The sequence below is a fragment of the Nycticebus coucang genome, chromosome 9, assembly GCF_027406575.1.
Source record: "Nycticebus coucang isolate mNycCou1 chromosome 9, mNycCou1.pri, whole genome shotgun sequence".
Classification (NCBI taxonomy): Eukaryota; Metazoa; Chordata; class Mammalia; order Primates; family Lorisidae; genus Nycticebus; species Nycticebus coucang.
Genome location: NC_069788.1, coordinates 60,933,803 through 60,957,771, shown reverse-complemented (window position 1 = coordinate 60,957,771; position 23,969 = coordinate 60,933,803).

Here is a 23,969-nt window from a genome sequence, read left to right as displayed (position 1 = left end):
TTTTTCCTATGATATTTCACTGAGGATGGTGTCTTCAGTTTACTCCATGTTATTGCAAATGACATTATTTCATTTCTTTTTATGAACAAGTAGAACTCCATGGTGTGTGTGTGTATCTCACATTTTATTTATCTGCTTATGAATTGAAGGATGCTTAGGTTAATTCCACATAGTTGCAATTGTGAATTGTGCTGCAATAAACATTTGAGTGCAGATGTCTTTTTGATTAAATGACTTCATTTCCTCTGGGTAGATACCCAGCAGTGAGATTGCTGGATCAAATGGTAGGTCTACATTTATTTCTTTAAGGACTCTCAATACTGTTTTCCATAGAGGTTTTACTAATTTGTAGTGCCTAAAACAGTGTGTAAGCATTCCTTTCTCTCTGTGTCCATGACAGCATTTATTGTTTTTGGACTTTTTAAATAATGACCATTATAATGGGGGTAAGGTGTTATCTCATCATAGTTTTAATTTGCATTTCCCTGATGATTAGTGATGTTGAGCATTTTTTCATATGTTTATTGGCTATTTCTCTATGTTTTAAAATTCTTCTGTTCATGTGATTTTCCCCCATTATGGCAGGTTTTATTTCCTTGCTAATTTGTTTGAATTCTTTAGTTTTTAAGTATCAGGCCTTTGTCGGATGTATAGTTTGTGAATATTTTCTCCCATTCTATATTTTGTCTGTTTACTCTGTTGATTATTTCCTTTGCCATGCAGAAGAAGCTGTTTAATTAATTAAGTTGCATTTAATTTTTATTGTTGCTATATTTGCCTTTGGCATCTCAGTCATACATTGTTTCCCTTGGCCAGTGTCTGAAAGAGTTCTTTCTTCATTTTCTTCTAGAATTTTTGTGGTGCCTTACATAGAATTTTTTGTGCCTTACATTTAAATCTTCAATTCATCTTGAATTAATTATATGGTAAGATATAGGGGTCCTGTTTCATTCTTTTGCATGTGGCTATCCTGTTTTCCCAGCACCATTTATTGCTGCATATTACTGTGCTGAATACCGTAGACTATTAGGATACAATGATAAGTATTTATGTATCTAAACCTGTCTAAATATAGGTAAGGTATGGTAAAAATATTGTTTTGTTGTTTATTGTTGACCAAAATGTCATTATGCAGTGCCTGGCTATACTTTTCATATGGTATTTATTATTAGTCTCCCACAATTGCAAATATCTCCCTATTTGGAATCTCTATTCTGGATTCTCTTCAACAGCCTCCATTTTATTTTTATTTATTATTTATTTATTTATTTTTTGTTGTAGAGACAGAGTCTCACTTTATCGGCCATGGTAGAGTGCCATGGCATCACACAGCTCACAGCAACCTCCAACTCCTGGGCTTAGGCGATTCTCTTGCTTCAGCCTCCTGAGTAGCTGGGACTAGAGGCACCCATCACAATGCCCAGCTATTTTTTTGTTGTTGTTGCAGTTCGGCTGGGGCTGGGTTTGAACCCGCCACCCTCTGTATATGGGCCAGTGCCCTACTTACTGAGCCATAGGCACTGCCCCAACAGCCTCCATTTTAGTTGAAATTTTTTTATAATGTCATCTTGTTGAAAATATTATCTAAAATTTAAGTGTGTAATAAGTAGGCATGTAAATAGAAAAAATAAAATTATGTATCAGATTTACATGCTAATTTTTGACTCAGAAAATATGATGAAAATATTTATCACAGTTGGTATCATTACATAAGTGTATACTATGATATAGTTATTTGATATAGCTAAATATATAGCATTGCTTGGTATAATTCTAACTCAGACCATTCTCCCTAGTCTATTAGGGAATTCCAGAATATTTCATTGTGTGTAAGGCCTTTGATATCTTCAATGACTGACCTAGTGTTTCACTTATACAAGATGCTTAATATATATTGGATTGAATTGCATTTGTTAATTAAATGATCAACTTGTTTCCAGGTAGGAAAGGAACATGTAGTTTTGGGGATTCTTTAACCTGAGAATTGGTCCCTGCAAGCTTACCCACAATTTATCTAAAACAGACAAATTCTTGAGTTAAGACTTTGTGGCAATGACATCTCTTTGATTCACCTCTTTTCAAGGGATTTAGATGATGGATATAGGTAATGTGGCCAACTTGTCCTCATTTATCTGGGATGCTTCTGGTTTTACCACTAAAAGTCATGCATCTCATAAACCCCCTCAGTTCTAGTCAAACTGGGATATTTGGTCATCCCAGTGGAAAGTGAACTTGGGATATGAGTTTGTCAGAAAAAGTAAATGCCATCTTAGAATTGGTTTTTCTGCAACTTCAGAGGCAGAGGTCATTAATTTCTCTTTCATAACTAAGACACAATTTCTGGAAATGCTAAGGTTGAGCAGAGTCTTGAGACTTAGTATACAGAGGATGTCAAAAGATGTACACATATTTTTGGAAAGGAAGACACTGTTAAAATTGTAATACTCAACATGTATGATCACTTTTTTATATTATAGATTGTCTAATATCTCTTGTAATTGCAGAAGTCAAATACTTGAGTATGACAATTTTAATGCGGTTTTTTCCTTCTTAAAATGTGTTGACTTTTTTGGGCATCTTTTGTATATGTAAAAGCTTCCCATATATACATAATGTACATATACACATATATAATACTTCCCTTGACTAATTTTATATATATTACATGTATATTTATACATATATAAACATTACATCTAAATATATATTTATAAATACATTATATAAATATGTATACATTTTATATAAAAATGTATATAGATATACATATGTAAAAGTTTATAGATACGTCAGTCAAAGGCAGTTTTTATAGTGCTTTTAGTTGGCTTTAAGGAAAAAGATATGGGGGATGTGGACTTCCATTATAAGGTGTTTCATAAGATTATAATCTTATTTTCATTTTATTTTACTCTTCGCAGTAACCATGAGAGGTAGATACCATTAAATCTATTTTAAAGATAGGAAATTAAGGCTTAGAAGGGATAAGTCCCTTTGAAGTATCAGTATCTTTGGATGATTCTCCATCGTTTCTATATTATATAAAGAATTTTCACCTATAAATTTGAAAACTTGGTGTGCCAGAATTTCTATTTTGGCTTTGAAATATCAGATTTTCTCAAAGTTATCTTCTAATACTTACCTATTTCAGCATTCCATTCTATTCTAGAATACAGTTAAGTATGTATGGTATGTCCTAATGAAGCAGAGACAACTGAAGAGCTGTACTGCTTCCTTACCGTAACTGCCCAGCCCCAAACCCTTACAATGCTGAGAAATCTTCAGCCTGATTCACGGACTGACTCTCCTGGAAATGAGTTCAATAAAAGCAAAAGATAACTTACCATGAGAAATTGATTTAAGATTCTGACTTCAATGGAATCTCTTCTTTCTAAATGTGTTATAAAAGCCAGTGAAAAGTGTTGCATAGTATTATGAATGGCTACTATTTTTGCCAAAACGACATGAATATCTGTTTCTTTCCTTTCCTTTTCTCTCTCTCTTGCTCTCTCTTTTTTTTTTGTTAGACAGAGTCTCTCTGTTGCTTAGGCTATAGCGCTGTGGTATCAGCCTAGCTCACAGCAACCTCAAATTCCTGGGTTCAAGTGATCTTCCTCAGCCTCCTGAGGATCAAATAGTGAGATGGGACTACAGGCGCCCACCACAATGCCCAACTAATTTTTCTATTTTTAGTGGAGACAGGGTCTCACTCTTCCTCAGGCTGGTCTTAAACTCCTGGGCTCAAGGAATCCTCCTAGAGTACTAGGATTATAGGTGTGAGCCACTGCACCTGGGTAAGAAAATGTTTCTGAAGAATTACTAATAATGCCTCACACGTGTGAAGAATGCTTAACCTTACCAACAATACAAAAACTCAAATGAAAACAACTATCATTTTCAAGTATCCTACTGATTAAAAAATTATAAAACTTAGTTTGGGCAAATGTTTAGTGAGTTCCTTACTGTAACTACCCAGCCCCAAACCCTTACATTAGAAATATTTATCATAATGTTATTTATAGCAGCAAAACTAAGAAGCAAACTAAATGTCTACTGTATGGAAATAGGAATAATAGAGAAAATATAATTTAAATTTTTAAAAACTGATCCCCTTCCTTCCAGCCCTACCATTCTATTCTCTACTTGTGTGAGTTCCACTTTTTTAGATTCTGCATATAAGTGAGAACATGCAGTATTTGTCTTTCTGTTTCTGGTTTATTTCAGTTAGCATAGTGTCCTCTATGTTGTCACAAATGACATAATTTCCTTTTCTTTTAAGAGGAAAGGAAATTTTCTTTCACATCCCTGAATAGTATTCTAGAGTGTGTGTATGTGTGTGTGTGTATGTGTGTGTGTGTATATATATATATATACAAACTACCCCCAAATTCAGTAGTTTAAGGTAATTTAAAATAACTTATTAACTTATTAAAATTTAATTTAAAATAACTTATTCTTTCTGAGCAGAGTAGACAGGATATAGTTGATTTGGCCTGGGCATGGCTTGGCACCTAGTTGCAAATTGTGTCCATGCCTCCAACATGTGAGTCTCACCTTTCCCAGACCAGCAGGTGACCTGGGGCATGTTCCTCTCATAGTGATGACAGAGGCACAAGAGGGTACATCCTACCACATGAGCAGATTGCAATCTGTCTTTCATGTTTGCTAACATGTCATTGCCCAACTCAAGTCACATGGACAAGACCAATATCAAATGGATAGGTTTATTCTACCCAGAGTAGGAGACATAAAGAGGTGAATATTTGATGAACAATAATCCAAAAAGTCAAGTGGGAGAAGAGTATCCCAGGCAGAGAAAAGAGCATGGGCAAAAGTATTATGTTGGAGGCAAGCTTGGTACTGTGAAAAATAAAGCTAATAGTAATAGACAACCTTTGATTTAATCAGGCACAGAACTTTGATTAAGGAACTCCATCAGAGGAGGAGTACCAGTAAAGGAGAGGTGTATTGCCTAGAAAACTATGAGGTCAGACAATTAAGTTCGTGAACTCATCCTGGAAAAAGTGTTACATAACTCATTACTGAATGTCACTATGGTCACCTTCAAAGAACTTCCTCTGGGCGGCTATACATTGATGCTAGCACCTAGTCCACCCTTCACAGCAATTTTGGAACTCTTTTTCTAGAATGGCCACCAGAGCTGTTGTTAAATTAACCTTGATGTCTTGGATATCATCAAAATGTCTTCCTTTCAATATTTCCTGTTTATTTGGGTAAAAGAAAAAAGTTATTTGGGGTCAGATCAGGTGAGTAGTGAGGGTGTTCTGATACAGTTATTTGTTTATTGGCTAAAAACTCCCTCATAGACAGTGCCATGTGAGTTGGCACTGATGAGTTACATTGTTGTGATGCAAGAGCCATGAGTTGTTGGCCAAGATTTTCAGTTAAGATTTTCTTGTTTCTCTATAGATGTTTACTTGGTCTGCTATGCTTCTCACAGTCAGCTAATGATTTTGATATATAATTCAACATTTTTTTGGCATGTTTTTTATCATTTCTTCTTGTTACTGGCCACTTTTGCCTCTGTTCATCAGTGAAAATTTCTCTCCCTTCAGAAAAATGTTTAAACAATTTCTACACTGCCATTTTCTTCATGGAATGATCTCCATAAACTTGGAATAACATGTCCCTGATTTCATTTCTGTTCTTACCAAGTTGAACAAGAAATTTAATGTTTGTTTGTTGCTCTAATTCAAGCTCTGACATTCTCATGATAACATTCAAAAACATGCAACCATAATAATGAAAACTGCTCAGCAAGATATCACCACACTTGGACATGAACACAGCTGTGAGATACTGATATACCAAGGTTATGAAACCTGACCAAGCTGTTTGTACAGTGCTGCCAAAGGAAGCACATCGTGGCAAGTTTGTGAATTTAATTGTCAGACCCTTGTAAGTTAGAAGAATGTTAAGTCAAGGAAGCAAAGAGGATCTTTTGGTAAGACAGAGTAACAATGCTGCATGTTTTGAGATGTTGAATGAAATAAAAATTAAAAGTCCATTGGATTTGATGGAAATCATTGATCACTTTATGGAATTGTTCAGGTAGAGTGGAATGGCACATGCCAAGAGATGCCAGTTTGGAGTGCATTAGAATATTAGAATATGAAGAAATAGAAACTTTGGTTCTTGACAATTCTTGGAGAAATTTGCCATCAAGAGAGGAGAGAGTGATAGTGTTTGATCTGAGTGCAGGAGAGGTACATGGGAGAGCTAAAAAATCTGGAGACATTTGAACATGTTAAATCTAATAAAAAGAAGGGCTTGACTATGTAGGAGAGATATACTCAATATATCCTTGACCAAAGGAGAGATATACTCAATATATCCTTGACCAAATCAGAGAGACAGAACCTGGAATGTAGAATGCAGAAATGCACCTTAGATAGGGAGATGAAAGACAGATATGCATGTGTTTTTTTTAAAACTGAAGGAGTACATGGTTTCTATTTCTCCAAGAGGTCATCTGATAGGTGATAGAGGAAAGAGTGATTACAGTGGAATGTTATGGATACTTGAGAAACTTTGAAATTGAAATGGAGAATGGGAGAGTTTGGTAATAAGGATGGTAAGATTTCCAGGGCCAGGTGAAGTTATTGACCATTAGAAGAAGGTGGTTCTGTCTCTGGTTTAAGACTATGAAAAAAAAAAAAAGAAAGGGCAAGAGAGTTCTTAAAAACCAGCAAGAGAGTTGTTGAGATTATTAGCTTGAGAATTGTAGATAAAAAGGGGAAGAAATAAAAATGAAGCCTACAGGGTACAGAACAGGAGAAAGTGACACAGTAAGTGCTGCAGAGGACCGAGTAACTTAGTGTGCAGCATGCAGAGTTCAGGGTCAAGGGTGATTTATATTAACAAACAGCTTATAATAATGGAATAATAGTTCTGAGTAATGTCAAGCATGGGAGGCTGCTGCAGAGCAAATGTTCGTGTCCCCTCCACCCCCAAATTTATGTGCTGAAATCCTAACCCTTACTGTGATGGTCTTAGGAGGAGATACTTTTGGTAGGTGATTAGGCCTTGAAGGTGGATCTCACATGAATGGGATTGGTGCCCATTTAAAGGGCCGCAGAGAACTCCTTTGCCTCATCTGCCCTGTGAAGACATGGTGAGAAGATGAGTGTCTGTGACTTAGGAAATGGGCCTTCATGACACCACATTTGCTGGCTCTTTGATCTTGGACTTCCCACCCTCTCAAACTGTGACAAACACATTTCTCTTGTTTACAAGCCACTCACTTCATGGTATTTTGTGACAGCAACCCAAACGAGACAGAGTGGGAAGCCAAAGCAGAGAGGAATAGGAACCTTCTGAAGTCATGAAGGACTGGCTCTGAGGATAATCAAGTCACTCAGGATGGTGGCAGAATTTAGGATGAAGAATTCTATGGCTGAAGAATTCAAAGAATGTAGCCAAGGCAGTGAAACAAATATTGAAATTTGAGTCCAACGACCTGTATTATATTTTCTGAAACTACACTCAGTTCTATTCTTACCTGAATCTTCCTATGTTTACCACCTTCACTTGTATTACAGTGATTTTTTTTAGAATCTCTCCTTTAACTGACTACAAACTCCATTAGTTAGGTTTAAAAGTAGCATCTTAACTATCACTGTATAACTCAGATTACTTTATGTTAGATATACAATACATTTTATGTTAGTTTAATGAATAGAAGGAAATTAAAGAAAAAGTAGATACCATTTTGGAGAGTAGAGAGGCTTATCTTACACCCCTGATTGTAGTTGTAGACTAAGACAGTTCTTGTTCTCCTCTTCTTCTCAACTCCAGTGTAACCAGTTACACACATATTTTTTAAAAGTTAGAACAACATCTAGAGACATTGATGAAACTGGATAAAAGAAAAAAGGCATTAGTGGGCGGCGCCTGTGGCTCAAAGGAGTAGGGCGCCGGCCCCATATACGGGAGGTGGCAGGTTCAAACCCTGTCCTGGCCAAATACTGCAAAAAAGAAAAAAGCCATTCCTATTATTTGCCTTTGATTATTTGTTCCACCTTTCAGCATTGAAACTCAGTTTCTTGGTATGAAGTATAAACCTGACAAAAAGGATTTAGGATGATTCAGATTTTAAATGTTTTACCTTGAATTCACTTTCGCCCCCGAAAGTCATCAGGTGACTAAGAGAGAACAAAATCAATACAGGGAAAAATTAAAGTCTGCTCTCATCTGAATCTCTTACAGTGTATCCATCTTCAAAATTTGTCCTTGTAATGCTTAAGCTTCTTAAGAATGAAAATTGTTTTCCAATTGTCTGACTGGTCTTTTCCTTAGCATTTTTGCTCACTTACTATAAGTGTTACTAATGCTTTGTACTTAAGAAAAGCATGAAAATGGAGAATGACACACACCCATATCAATCATATTACACTATTTGTGAATGCTAAGTTTCTTTCTTAGAAAACTAGGAAACTAGAAGTAATAGGAAAGATGAGGATGGAATAAATAGAATGAGGAAAAGGTAACACATTCAATTCAATGTGGCCTAAATATACAACCAGGGATTGATTTTTATTTTCTTGGACAAATTGTGTTTGTCTTTGATGTATTCTCATACTCCTTCCTAGGAAGCAAAATGGCTTTGATAACTGCCTCCATGTTGACACCCCCCTCCTTTCTGGACAGGGGGGTGTGCTTGTCTTTCTCTGATATCCATGTACCTCCTGAAGCTGCACATATTCTATTGAAGAGAATGGACTTCAATTTGATGTTTAGTCAAGAGCTTATGAATAGCTAGACGAAGCAGTCGACATTTCTCATGCTATCCTCTATCTATTGGTACTTCTGCCCTCTTTTCTCCCAGGTTTCCAGGTTCCTTTGTAAACCTTTGGCTGCTGAAAGTCCAATGCTGGGATGCTTCACTGAGACATTCCCTTTTCCAACATGCTTCATTCTTTGCGTTTTCCTTATCTCCTTCCCTTCCACACCTGCCATTAAAATTTCTCTTTTCTTGTGATCAGTGGATTGATACATGTTAAATACCTGCTTTGGGTTATCGACAGTTTGGCCCGAATACTTAAAGAACTTATTCTTTAGTTTGAATCATAGTTTACCTCATCAATTAAGGGTTAAATTACATCACCTATCATAACAAGAAGAGGTCAATATGGGCTACAGTAGTTAGAGAAAGATTAATGGAATCCAAATGCACCAGTATCTGGAGATAAAGTGTTAATGTTTTAGTTCCCAATTGAATAACTTACTGGAATAGTCAGAAATTAGTGAAATGAATATTTATGCATTGCAAGAAAGTATTTTTGGTCAAAGCTACATATGCCCCTCAAATCATTTGGGTTCTTAAATAGCACAATTTCCTTCTATAAACCAATGGCGCACAACTCCCAATTTCTTCCTATTTATGGGGACACTGTGCAGAAGCCAAGTTCAAGCATCCACTGTGGGGTCTTCATGAGGGCTAACTAAAGACAAAGATGACTCCAATGATGCTGTCCTGACCACCTGAGTCTTTGCATGCCTTTGTCTGTAATTGGGGAAGAGGCCCACAGGCTAACACTTTTCAAATGCTTAGAGCGCCTCTAATTTTAATAGCTTTTCAGTGACATGAAGAAACAGACTTTCTTTCTGCAAATCACTTTCCAAGAATTAGACCTGATACTTCTGTTCCCTCTGGCAGACCAGTTAGTCTGCCACTCTCTTTCTTTTAACCTAAATTTGATTTTTGATGGATTTAATTGCATTCCCTATCACAACATTATTTTTCATAACAGCAGGAAGAAATTTGATAAACTATTCTAGTTTCTTACATTTGTGAATTTAATTCCCACTTCGTCAAAATGGGCTTCTGTCGGGAGATGAAACCAGATGCACCGAGTTGTTCAAGTCTTAACTGTCTCTCCAGCTTGTTGAAGCAATTGCATTAAAAATCTTAATAAATATGGTTGCCGACTTCCTCACTCCCTCTGTGTTCCTGCTGCTGTTATACTATTTACACTTGAGCTTTTGCCACATCTGGTTAGAATGCTATGACTTCCCTCCCCACTCCCCCTATTTTATTATCTCCCTCAGGGTTTCTCTTCCATGCATTGAACTTCTTGTAGTTCTCTTCTTTGATTGAAAAGAGACAGAGTGGTGTAGCAAGAAGTGTGGGTGTCGGTCCCAGAGACTCTTGGGTTTGCATCCTAGCTCTGGCATCTGTTCAGTGAGTGATTTTGGATATTTTAACCCATCTCACACTTGATCTCCTTACGTTTACTTCAAAGAGTTGTTAGGATCAAATAAAATAACCCATGCAACAGCATCTGCCACAATAATTAGCGTATAGGAGCACTTTATTTTTTACACTTATTTTCATGAATTTGGTCATAATCAAGAAACAACAATTTTTAATTCAAGGAGGGGTTATTCTATACTCACATTCTCTATAGGCTGTTATTTAATTTCCATTCTTACTTCTTAGCTATAGATGTTTCCTAAGTTATTTATATTATTACTTTTTATCCAAATGGCATTTGATGCTCATAATATGGTGTTGTGTTTTCACGTATTTTAATGTGTGTTTGTCCTGTGTAGCATACACAGCTTGAAATTCATCTTGTTGATTCATCATTCTGTATGGGGCATTGCTTACATGGGCAGCTTATTCTGAGCAACATGATCATAACTGCAGAGTTTACTTTGTCAAGAAATTCAATTATCACAGAAGTGCAGCCCTTCAACCCAGAACTCTATGAAGACAACAGAACACATCTATTAAGCTCCAAGGAAACATGGTAGCAGCTTTGCCTGAATTTTTCCACTTCTCCGCTTGGAAATTAGATAAATCAATCAGTTAAATGAAAAAAATAATTTACACATTTCCATTTTCAGTGAAAATAGGAGATGGAGAAAATTCTTGAACTCTAAATCATGTACACATGTTGCCAGAAGCACCTGAGGCCAATGGAAGCAGGACGCTGCATGAGCACTGGTGATGATCAGGAAGAAGGCGGGGAGTGGGGAGGCAACATCTGTGGTGAGTCTCAGAAAACACAGTCTTTCTCAGTTCTAGAAGGGGAGGGCCCCATCCAGAGTGGCAACTGCAGTAAGCAGAGATCAAATCAGGATGACCGACTCGTCTCAGTTTGCCCAGACCTCTCCCAATTTTAGCACTGAAAGTCCTGTTTCCTAGGAACGTCCCCAATCCTGGGCAAACTGGGATGTTGCTCACCCTAGGTGAGCTGGAACTGAGAGTGGCATTGAGAGGAGATGGAAGGGCCTGGGGAGGGCCACTCGGGTGGCAGACTACCAAAAGTAGAAACTAAAATGTACCAATAGGAACAGAGGATGCTACCTTGGAAGCTAGAGATGTGTCCTATGTGGCAGCAGCTAGTGAAGAAACTGGGTGCCCACATGGGGAGACGCCATTCTGAACCTCATAGGGAAAGGGAATGTGGCTGTACAGAGGTACTATTTTTAAAAGAAATGGTCTGTTGCAACAGAGGAACAAGATCATGAGCTAGCTGTGAAGCTTGGAAGACTCGGTGTCCTTAGGCCTTCCCTCTGTCCCCTGGTATCCTCTGTATAGCTGGTCCAGGAAAATCAAACTCATTCAAGTATAAGTAACAAAAAAGCTGGCACAGTGTCTGCACAGAGATCTATTAAACTGTGGGAAAGAATCAGAAAAATTTTCCTATAGAAGAATGAAATGTACCAGAAAACTATTGCCAAAAAGCAGATAAAACTTGTAACTCAACCTTCCATGAATTAAAAAAACCAAACAAACAAAAACTTAATGAAGTGATAATGGCTATTAATGAAAGTATACAGAATAGAAACACAAGTACTCAAGAGTGGACAACAGGAGATGAGGTACAAATTAAAGGAGGAGGTGAAAGCAGATTTGGCAGAAATTGTGAAAGAAGTAAAAGAAAAAATCAAAATCATATCAGAAGTAAAGACTAACTTAGATGGAGCACGAGGAGCAGTAGACACCATTGACAGCACAGTAAGGGACAAAGGAGATAGACATGAGGAAAGTGAATGAAATGAACAAGAAATACAGAGATAAATTGAGCACAGTGGTGTGGGCCCATAGTCCCAGCTACTGGGGGTAGGTGTGGGGCTGCTCAAGTGAGAGGATGAACTTGAGTCCAGAATTTTGAGGTGATCCTTTGCAACATAGTGGGACCCTGTCCCTGAAAGAGCAACACAGAAATGTAAAGGGTAAGAGACAAAATTGTGGGAATGAAACATAAGCAAGAAATATCACATATATATACATGGAGACTCCTAAGAAGAAAATAAAAAGAAAAGAACAGAATAAATCTTTTAAAATAGGATTCAAGGAAACTTTTCTAAAAATAAAATAAGGCACACATCTACATATTTAAAGGGCTTATGATGAACCAAGAAAAAGCTGACGTGGTAAAGTTAACAAAAAGATGTTCCCCCAAATGATTAAAGAAAGTATTTTGGGTGAGCAGGTAAAAATATTTAGTCTCTCATAATGGAATGAAGCTGGGCGAAAGCCAGATTTCTCTAAACATAAAGATGAGCCCCAGAAGGCAGTGAAACAATCCTTACAAGATATTTGAGAAAAGAAAAATGAGCCAAGATTTTACATAGGGTTAAAATATCTTTCATGTCTGAAAATTCCAGAAAAACAGTTTTGAATGTGCAAGAACACAGAAAACATTACTCATATAAGTCTGTTTTGAGGAAACAATTAGAGGATGAACTCCTGCCCGCCAAGCAATAGCTGGGGAAAGTGGAGAAAGAAGTGGTAATGAGCACCAAGACTTCAGATTCAAGCCCAGACGAAGGAGGGGAAAACCCCAGGAGCAGAGTCTGAGAGCAGTGGAGGGGTAGGAGGTACCTGAAAGGGCCGAACCTTGATTTGGAGATGAGAGGCTTCCTTCACTGCACAAAGAAAGATGGTTAGATGTGGGAAGACGGTATCTATTTTCTTTGTGAAGCCAAGGTCAAGTCCATTCATTGAAAGTTGGCAACCAGGGCTAGAGTGAAGGTCAGCAGTAGAAGGAAAAATAATGTATGGAATAGGGAGGGAGATCAAGCTTCTAGGGAATTAATATGTATAAGAAGACTTTGTTGTTCAAAAGAAAGTCTTAGTTATGAGGGACTATTTATTATGAAGTATTTGAATTTATCACATAAATGGGATATTGAAGAGTGTGCAGAAATTTAAGGTAGACTGTTACATTATTTTGTATCTGTGGGTCTATTTCTTCGCATTTTTAATGCAAATCTATTTAGTCAGCTTTCATTTTTCTACTATATTATGAGAGTAACACAGGGGTGTCTTCCCTATTGTGTCTAATCTAGGACTCTGGTCACTTCAGGTGTTCATTCAGTAAAAATCTGGTAAACTAGCTCACCTATAATGTCATAGGAAACACACCTATAATAGTCTATTCAACTCGATTTTTATATTCTAACACTCATCCCTAAAGATCCACATGAAGTGACTTTTATTTTTTATTTTACTTTTTTGAAGTGACTTTTATTTTTAATAACCATTTACTTTTCAGGTTCTGAGAAAGTAATATACAAACCTGAAATTCTTGGTGAAGCTTTGAATAGAAATTGCAGTGAAATTTATAAATATTAAATTGCATATATTTCTGACTTGATAGGTATGGGTCTCAATATCCCTCATCAAGAAAGTCCAGTGAATTCTTTTTTATATGATGAAAAGCCAGGTATGGATGAGCACATGGAATTCTGTGTTCACAAGTTATATTCAAGGTGAGCTTACTAGGCAAGGATTTAATACCAGGTATGAATTGAAAAAGGCCACTTGTTTAGTCCTTTCAGGATCATTAAACAATCAAGCACCACAGAACTGTAGGACTATACTAACCAAGGGTGAGAATGAGAATTATTTTATCTGGGAGTTTAAAAGAACTACGATTGAACTGTGCACTTACTGGTATGTTCCAAGCATTTCTAAATTTCCTTACAAGTTTCCCACTGGCCCAAAGTGAATTTTCCAAAGATATATTCTCTCAATCCAAATGCAATTAAACTAACATACACTAGATACCATTTTCCCTACAAAAATTTGAAAATCATATATTTCATTTTATTCTTAATTTACTTGGAAAATGTCATACAAACACACTGGTCACAACTTTGTGTCAAAGAGAAAAACACCTGAGGATTAACCAACATCAAAGATAATTTGTAGTCACCAAACGAAGGCTGAAATGATGGAAAGTAAGCAAAAAAGTGAAGAATTAAAGAAAATCTGAATACTGTATATATGTTGTGTAATTTATCCTTCAGTGAGGAAAATTTCAGTATTGTATATAATTCAGAGTATCTGTTAAATAGCTATGGCTTGGTATGAAATAATTCTGAGGCTAATGATAAAAGGATAATCTAATTGGACACGAGACAGCCCTTCCATCTTGACACCTTATCATTTTGCTATTTCAGAGTACCCTGTATTTACTATCCCCATGTTTAGGGAACAAGACTGATGTAGCTGAAAGAGCACAGACTTTGGAACCAAGCAGAGCTGGGTCCCAGTCCTCACTGCGGTATGTGCTAACTGTGAGACCAGAATATGACAGTACCTTCTTTATAGGATTGTTATTAAAATATTACCAAAAATATGAGAAAAGTACTTAGCAGAGTGTGAGGCACAGAGCAAGTACATGATGAATGGTAGCTACTCTTATTATTACTATTTCATGGCAAGGAATTTTATTAGAGGTAAAAAAAATCTGAGAGTAACAAAACATCCACAAATCTCAAACAGCCATCTGTTTTGAGCAACATTCATGCTATGAAACTCTAACTCACTGAAATGATTTAAACACCCTCTTAAAACTCACCATAATGAGATTTGGCCTACACCAGAGAAAAGCCATTAATGACCTAATTGTCAAATCTGATGGCCTGTTTTCAGTCATCTTTTTATTTATCCCCTCTGTGGCTTGTGGTGCTATTGACTATTCTTCATTCATACATTTGGATTCCTCCACAATGTTCTCTCCTGGTCCTTTTCTTATTTCAGATTCCTCTCCTGTGGCTAAGGTTTTGAAGTGGACTTTTCCCCATTTCCTGATCTCATTTTCTGTGAGGACTTCCTTTAAGTTTGGCAGGCAAAATCAACACAGTTCAGCAAACCTTTATTCAGTTGCTAGTATGTACCTGTCTTTCTTCCAAGAGTTGGAGTAACAATGACAAATGGCATTGCTGTGGTGGAGACTTCCTGTGCTTAGCCGTATTAAATTCCTCTCTTCTTCCTGAATACATGAGAAGGCCATGCCTCGCAGCCTCTTGTGTGAGATGAGACCATGTAACCAGTTCTAGCTGTGAAATATGAACATAAATGATGTGAATGCAAATCGTGGGCAGCCAGTGTGCTACTTTCTTGCTCTTTCTTCCCTGGATATCACGACCCAGGATATCACGACCCAGGATATGATGTGCTGAGCTGGGAGTGCCACAGATTGAGGGAGCTTGGGGCCATGATTACCAGATGAAGGGAATTTCTAGTGACTTGCATCAGATTTTGCGTGATTGAGAAATAAGCCTGTTGTGATAAGCTGCTTGAGATTTCAGTTTGTTTCCGCACCTGTTTTGTCCTACCTGCTCCTGAACTGCTATAGTACAATACACTTTAAGGAAGTATATATCTGGAAATGAATAGATACTACCAAGAAATTGTCTGAAAGCCTGTGACAGAATAATCACAGGGTATTTTTGAAGCATAGAAGGGGCAAGGAACTCATTCTGAGAAGGGAGTATTTGGGGAAGGTGTGACTTGTTGGTTCCACCTCATTTCTTCCCACTTTTTCTCTATATCCCTGGACCCCACTTAGGGCAGCTGTCAAGGGAGACAGGAACAGTGTGGGAAAATGTACAACTAGACTACTATGAGCAAGAAACCAGAGACTGAGCACCCACTTTTTTCACTGCAAATTGCTGATACCTGGAATTTTCTTTGAAGCAATGATGATCGAAAAGGCCAGATGAGGGCAGTGCCTGTGGCTCAGTGAGTAGGAGCTGGCCCCATATACCGAGGGTAGTGGGTTCAAACCCACCCCCGGCCAAACTGAAAACAAAAGATAGCCAGGTGTTGGGGTGGCCACCTTAGTCCTAGATACTTGGGAGGGTGAGGCAAGAGAATTACATAAGCCCAAGAGCTGGAGATTGCTGTGAGCTGTGATGCCATAGCACTCTACTGAGGGTGACACAGTGAGACTCTGTCTCTCAAAAAAAAAAAAAAAAAAGAATAAGAAAAAAAGACCAGATGAGACACTGAGGATATGCAACTTCATGATTTTTTTTACTTAACACTGCTCAGACCAAAAAGTCAGCCAGAGAAGCAACATCTCGCTGTGTTTGAAGTCCCTCGTAAGTATAGTCTCAAATGAACTCTCTTACATATGTCTTATTCTTTTCACTTATTTCTGCATTTTTTTGTCTATGTTCCCAACACCTCATAAATTTCTCTCTGAAATTTTCCCCTTAGGTAGAGCTAATTGGAAAATGTGCTGCCTTTAGTTATTTAGTATTCATTTACATTTGACTTTTTTACTTATTATAATGCCATTAATATAAGGTTTAGATCATATTGCCAGGGAAAATGTTAATTTAGCTTAGCCCCAGCTTAATTAGTTCTTTACCTCTACTTGGCCAGAGTGCTTCTGCCATTATGTTTACTTCAGTTTTTAAAGTTAAAAGCATGTGAGCCAGTGCATAGTTAATGATTTTTTTCTGTTTGTTCTCATTCTCTTTTCGTCTTCTCAAGGTGTGGCTGTCCTATAGTTTTTCCTAAATTTATTAATGAAACTCTTGATGCCTTCCCCTTTTTCCATATGTTAGATTTCTTCTCCTCTAATCAATACTTTCCTTTAAGCAATAGGTTAGATGGGTGAGAGGACAGCTGGGGTGAATATGGCTATTACTTAGTCATGTGAACAAAAGTTAAAATATCATTCCAGACAGAGGATGGGCATGAGACATCATGGGGGCATTAAGGGAGCTATAGGTAATTTGATATGGGGGCATCAATTGAGCCTTAAAGTCTCATTCCTGGTGCTGGAGCTGGTCTCCTCAGGTGCTGGTTGAGTCAAACTCTAGAATTAGATTCTAAGGGTTTCTAGAGTTGTTGTAGAATGTTCATGCCCAAAGCAGACACAAATTCCAAGATCTTGAGGATCAATCTAGGCCAAGTCTTTTAGAAGAAAGTGTAGATTCAACACAAAGATTGACTTTAAATGTCAAACTCAGAAGGCTTGAAGTGGGACCCAGGTTTAAGTCTTTCAGCCAAAAATGTAGAGCCAGGGGAATGAACTTAAAGCCGAGTGGATCACTTAAGTGGGCTCTGAAACTTAGTGGGTATTTGTGGCTTGCCTTCATGGACTGGTGGGTTCCAAAAGGGACCATGATGGAATCAGGCTGTGTTATTGGTCTAGGGCAGGGCAAACCTAGGAGATAAGATTTGTCAGAGAGCTAAAGATCACAACATGGATAATTTTTGGCTGACAGATTTACAACTTGTTTTATAGGCCAGGTGTGGTCAATAGGGATTAGATAGGAATGAGATTTACACCAATGGTAGCCTGCAAGCAAGAGTGGAGAGGTTGGACTGAGGAGAATGAGGCAGGAGGGAGGAAAATTCTCCAGTCAGGGAAGAGGGAGCCAATCTAGGGCAGGTGGTAGGATAGTGAGCGTTGAACATTTATTTGAAGATGGATAAGTTGAAAGGTAGATTCATATTTGTCTTATGTTATGTATGGTATGAGGGAAAAGTTGATTTTCAGACTTCTAGGTAGTTGGTGGTGTCTGCAGTCGACATAGAGAGAGGTCCAAGGGAGACAAGTTTTCTTGGAAAGATGTGAGTTGAGTTTTAGACATGCTGCTTTCATGGTTCCCATAGGCCAGCTAGATGCAGACATTGGTAGTCCATTGGAAGTACCCTCAACAGCTATGCAGGAGAGAGCATAGAGAGACTGCTGATGCTATCAAAGAAGGGAGGCTCCCACACAGAGAGAAGACAGTAAAACATTGTCTGAAGGTCTAGAGCCCTTGTTTTCAGGTTAAAGACAAGAGAAAAAACACCTGGAAGGGAAGAGAGGATGACCTCAAGGGCCAGAGAGGATGGACTGATGTTAGCAGAGAGGAGGCACCTTCATCCACTAAGTCCAGCCAGGCCCAGACGGTAATAGAAACAGATTGTTTCATAAGTTTTGGGCAAAAATATTGAGAAAATTTTTTTTTATGTAAGTAAGAGGTATTGTTTTCTACTGTGCACTAGAGCAGAGGTCAGCAAACTATTTTTCTAAAAGGCCACATAACCAATAGTTCAGGCTTTGTGTGCCCTATGGTCTCTGTCAGAATGACTCCACTCTTGACTCCACTTCACTCTTAGCACAAAAGTAACCTTAGAGGTACCTTAAAAGATGCTATATTCCAATAAAACTTTATTTAAAATAGGTGGTAGGCTGAATTTACCCTGCAAGCCATAGTGTGCTGATTTCTGCATTAGAGGGTTCTGGCTTGGGCTGAAGGTTTGAATTGAGTGTTGGAGGTTTGGATTCATCTTTGAGGGGAAATGGGAGAGGGTGAGTGTTGATCAGCAGCAAGAAGGGAGGAGGATGAAGGTGGAGCTAAGGCGCTAACTGACCTTAGAATGTGTGGGCTGTGGCTCCACTTACATCGTTTTGTGAGTCTGCAGATTCTCAGTTACTCCTCCGTGATCCCAGAGCATTGTTTATGTTTCTGGCTAATCAGAGCCGAGTCTCCCCCCAGACTGTTGGACATTTTGACAGCAAATTCCTTAGTTGTTTTTGTAATACCCTGATTTTCCTAAGTTTTCAGCTAAAGATCACTCTCTGTAGCAGTAGCCATTTGCCCCTTGCCTCCTTGCCAAAAAAGTAAGAGCCACTTCCTAAGTCTGAGCCGCAACTGCCAGGCCTGTCTCACTGCATGTCGAGTCCACCCAGGCCCATCTCAGCCCATCTCATCCTCAGGACTGGTGACTAATGCGGTGACTGTAAGCTGGTCAGAGAAGCTGAAGTCATGCGGTAATTATGGCTCCACACACACACGTCTACTGTTTTATCTGTCCCCCATCTCCTCCCCCCTGCATCTTCCTGTCTTTGGAACAAAAAAATTCTCTGACTTCACATGGCCAACACAGCTGTCCAACTGGCTGACAACACAGAAGTGAAGGAAGTCAGTGAAGGGATGAATCACCACACAACAGTGTCATTTATATTCGCTTCCCCTCCCCCACCTGCCCCTCACTTTGGATTTATTGCTCTAGAAGTAGCTCTTCACCATTATCTCCAAGGATAATGTACAAGGACAAGTCTTTGGGGGAGGAAGTAGTTCACTTAATTTTTAGTCCACCTAGTTGACTGACATCATTAACATCTGCTGAAGAGATGGTAGGACTTAGGGGGCATAGACTAGCGGCTAAGTAGTCGAATGTGTTTAAATATTTTCTGAAAAAAGGACATACAATGTACAAATTAAGCCTGCTCATATTTCTTGAGTCATCACATGGAGTGAACCTATAGCCTGGAATGCTCATAGAAACCAATGCTAGTCTTACTTCCTGTAGCTGTTGTCCATATTCATTCACAAGGGATGTGTGTGAGCATCTTGCAGGGCAAATGGCAGTTGTTAGCATGATGCTTCTATTTGATTAAATATGGTATAGATTTAAAATTAATAGACACTTGATTTCTTGCTGTGATCTCTTTCTGTTATGAATTTCTCCTCGCTTGAAGATGACGCCATTCACAACATGGGAAGCTTAGACTGGTTGAAATTTGTCTTAGTTCTCACATTAAATATGTTGTCTGCTTTTTCATGCCATTGGTCAGGCTTCTGTAATCATAGCCCTTGTATCTCCCTCTCTCAAAGTCTCCTTTTTCCTCTTTGGAACAGGCCTTCCAGGGGACTGCTCTTGGGTTCTTAGGCCAAGGAGGAGTGACACTGACAAGACTGAGGCCGGAGGAGCAGCTGCTGGTCTGCCCGCTGCCAAGGCTTGGCAGCAAGTTTGTGGGGAGGCAGTAGGCACCTGGTTCACATAGACCAGCACAGCTGGTCCAGTTTTTGATTGGCAGAGCATGGCTTCCTTCGTCACTAAAGTGACTGGCCCTGTGATCTTGTTATAGCCTGATGAAACGGAGAAGGACACAGTGAGAGCATTACACCTCCATGGAGCAGGTGCAAGTCTCATTTCACTAATGAACAATGGGCACCTTGCACACAGGAGGCTTTGATCTGGGCACTGAAAAGCCCTCTGTTGGACAGGCTCTTGGCTGAGGCAGGCAGCAGTGAGAAGCACTGGGAGGGATCCTTTTTATCCAAGTAGGTCAGGGCGAGAGCTATCATCAAACAATGCTGGCAGAGTCAAACGCTCTCATTCTCAGGAATCTCCTTGGGAGAAAGAAGTGTGTCATGGGAGCAAAATATTCATGAAACCATAGATGAAAGTGTGTCATGGGAGCAAAATATTCATGAAACCACAGATGAAACCCCATGACTGGCAGATGAAGTCCAAACCTCCATCCCCACCTCACCACCTGTTACCATCACACCAATATACTCTAGTTCCCTAGCCCATGCTGGAATTCTTTTGGTAAACATAGAACCCAGTAATTATTTTAGTCCATCAATCAATTGATTATATAGTTGAGTCATTCCCCAAATGAATGAAATATTTCTTCTCTATTAAACTTAAATCTGTCTTCTACCTGTTGGTTCCAGTTTTGCCTTAGGGAGTTATGAGGGAGAGTTGAACTTGAGGAAGAAGGTGTTCACGTGAGAGCCCTCCATGTAAACACCACTCATGTCTTCCAGAAAATGTTCATAGGGCATCTTTTCCTAAATAAAAAAATACATAAATTAACATAAATAAATACATTTATAAGTATATAAAATAAGATATATGACTACCTTTCTGTACTAAATTGTGCCTTCCCCCTCCACAGTGATCTCCAAGTTTCAGTGAAAATATGTAGTGTTTTTCTCTGAAAAAATCAGCAGAATTGCAAGCATTTTATGATGCAAGAGACTTTAGAAATTGTCTCATCCAAGCCTTGGTTTCACAGAGGGGGAAATGGAGGCTCACCAAAGTGAAGTCACAGGGTAATTCAGAGTAAAGAGGTCAAGCCAGTCTGTGGCCTGCAACTTGGCGTCATGGTGCCCTGTCAAATGCAAGAGTGACTGAGATTCCATGTAAATCATGCATCCAACTCTTAAGCCACAGGACTTCCATCATCTCACTTTCCTTTCCCCAGAACCTATTCTCAGAGGATGATTTAATCTGGGGTGTCATGTGAATTTCAGCCAATGGGTATCTATTCCTTCCTCTCATTTTTCATTGAGAAGTGCAGAATGTTGTGGAAGGGATTTGAGGCTTCATGAAGTGGGTGGGGAAGGAAGGGATAAATAGGGAAGGGTAAAGAGAGTATGTCCACATAAGGATAAAGTCTTCTTGGGGCAAGGACGAGGGTATCTCCAAATCTGTAAGGACATATTCAGTATTGTCAATGCCAGACAAATAAGGGGCATCTCCCTCCACTGGGCACACATTATGGGCAAGACCAATGAGTCAGGAGACAAACCCCAAAGAAGGAAACCAGCACAAGCAAATTATTGCTCAAAAGCTGGATATGCTCCAGAGCTAGTTGAGTTCACAGTAGTGAAAATATAATTACATGGCCACTGTCTGTGGATCGGTATAACAGGGCAAGGTAGCTACAGAGAAGGTGCTGCACCTGAGCTCAGCGGGCACCAGGCCAGAGGCCGAGGAAAGGAGGCAGATACCAAACTCACTGTGTGCCGCGGAGAAAAAGGAAAAAGCTAACAAAGGGTGTGGGAGCTTGGAGTGAGAGGGTGTTAGGAAGATCCTCTCGGAAAGGTGGAGAGGCACAGGTTCAAAGTCTAATGTGGGAAGCTGTAGTGTCAGCCAGGGTTTTGTGCCTGGGAAGATTTTCTGCATTGCCATTTTGGGTTAGGCTCAGAACAGGTGGGAAGGTAACATTGAAGAGGATCAAATCTTGGATCAGATGCTTGTTTGGGTTGATACTCTACAGCAAATTAATTGACTCCAGTGGTTACCCTAACACCTAATGTGCTTTCTGTCCTGGTCAGGATTGGCTGAGGACCCAAACAGGGTCAAACTCAGGGATAGCAGACCTTTGGGAATTCAGCTCAATGGGACTAAGAAAAGCAGGACCAATACTGTAGGTGTTGGTAACACTGCACATTTTCCCTTTTTTCTTCCCTCACTTTATCAAATCGTATCTGTCACATGTACCATATTCCCTGGGCCTAACTGTTTGTTAAGGAACTAATCAATTAATTTTGCAAGAACATTATGGCTAATTAGAACATAATGTCATTATGTCATTTGGCATGGAAGTGGGAATGAGCAAGACAAGTAAATTTACTCAAAGGAACAGAGAAACAGAGAAGCAGAGTGTATTTGAGAGTGAGTGTGTGTGTTTAGGAAAGAGAAAAAGAGAAAAAGAAAGGAAAAGAAAAAGAAAAGGAAAGAGAAGAAGAGATCTACTCACAGATTTCACTGTTTCCGCTACAATTTTCATTTCAAATTTCATTTACCACTTAACATTACATTGCCCATGTCTTTTTTTTTTTTTCAGTCTCTTTCACAATTCTTTTATTTATTTTTGCTTTGCTATGGTTGGAAAGTTTGCCCTGGGATTTCCAACCTTTATCCTGATGTTTTGCAAGTCGTATTATTGTATTGTTTTGCAACTTGTATTTTGAATTTTGTTGCAATCCCAAATTGCATAAATGCCTATTCCAGTCCTTGGGATTGGGGCTTATAAATCATTTAGATTTGCTTATTGACCCAATTCATCTCTGTTTTCATCAGAGAATTCATTGGGTAAGGCGGGTAAGCAGATGACAGTCCTCCCAAAGCCTTTTTCTCTTATTTCAGACTCACTGTTCAGTTTCTTATTCTTTTGCCCATATAGTTTGGCTCGGTTCTACTCCCCCTTCCAGAGAGTTTGGGAATAATTACAGAAGAATCTTGAAATGTGTCATATAGTAAAAATGAAATTCCAGGAAGAGTATATTTCATCTGGGTGGTGAATGGGGAGTGGGTAAAGGGAGGCAGCGCAGAGGGGGTTTCTTTTGCTCACTTATGTGAATGATTTTGTGTGAATTAATGCTGTACACAAAATTGTTTTTAGCTTTTTGGGCTTTGGGATACCCCCATTGGCTTCCTGCCACATTTATCATTTATCTCTCCCCTCTGTTAATTGGAACGTTGTCTTTATTTCACTCTCCAGTCAGCTTGATGTCCTTGCAAAGGGGCAGACTCTGTCCTGTCTCTCAGCATTGAGCACAATACAGTCTGGGACACAGTGGACCATAAATATTTTATTTGCTGAACCAAAAGGTGTTTTTTGTCCCCATCTTTAGTAGGCATTCCATAAGTGTTTATGATGGCTACCTGCAATGTATGTAAAAGCCACTGGCCATTTATATACACCCACATTTTGGTCCATGTGAAACCTGTCCATTATTCCCTGATTATACCTAATTCTTGATTTTATTTATCAGAAAAAATTATAAAATAATCAAGATTATTTATGTTTTTAAGCAGAGCTTGTGAGAATTGGATTGTAAGGCTAGACTCCATGCCACATTGTGTGTGTATTACTAATACACTCGGTTAGGGTAAAGAGAGCTGGAAAATCATCAGTTTACTGTATCTGTGCATGGAACCATTTTACCCGGAAAATGATGTGGTCCTTTACACTGATCAGCAAATCAAACAGCTCACTGACCAATGTCTGTTTTACTTCATGTTGCATAGACACAGGGAGGTGGTGTTTTCTTTCTTATTTTGATGCCAGATAATCCCAGCTAACTCAGTGGTGTCCTTGAAAACATAATGATAACTTGAATATAAGAGCACTTTAACTGACATTTCCAAGAATTAATGATTTGCCTGAAGT